Source organism: Rhinopithecus bieti, unplaced genomic scaffold (assembly GCF_001698545.2).
Source record: "Rhinopithecus bieti isolate Rb0 unplaced genomic scaffold, ASM169854v2 scaffold_3878, whole genome shotgun sequence".
In the NCBI taxonomy this organism is placed as follows: Eukaryota; Metazoa; Chordata; class Mammalia; order Primates; family Cercopithecidae; genus Rhinopithecus; species Rhinopithecus bieti.
The window spans coordinates 4,983,419-4,983,740 of NW_016805059.1; positions in this window are offsets into that span (position 1 = coordinate 4,983,419).

The window sequence follows — 322 nt, forward strand, 5'->3', positions numbered from 1 at the left end:
TTAACCCTCAAGAAAACAAAACAAATTTTTTTTGTGTTCTGTCATTGTTCACAATCACGCCTGTAATCCCAGCACTTTGGGAAGCCAAGGCGGGGGATTGCTTGAGCTCAGGAGTTCAGACCATCCTGGGCAAAGTGGTGACCGCATCTCTACAAAAATTTTAAAAATTAGCCAGGCGTGTTGGTGAGTGCCTGTCGTCCCAGCTACTTGGGAGGCTGAGGTGGAAGGACTGCTTGAGCCAGGGAGGTCGAGGCTGCAGGAAGCCATGATCACACCACTACACTCTAGCCTGGGCAACAGAGCCAGACACTGTCTCAAAAAA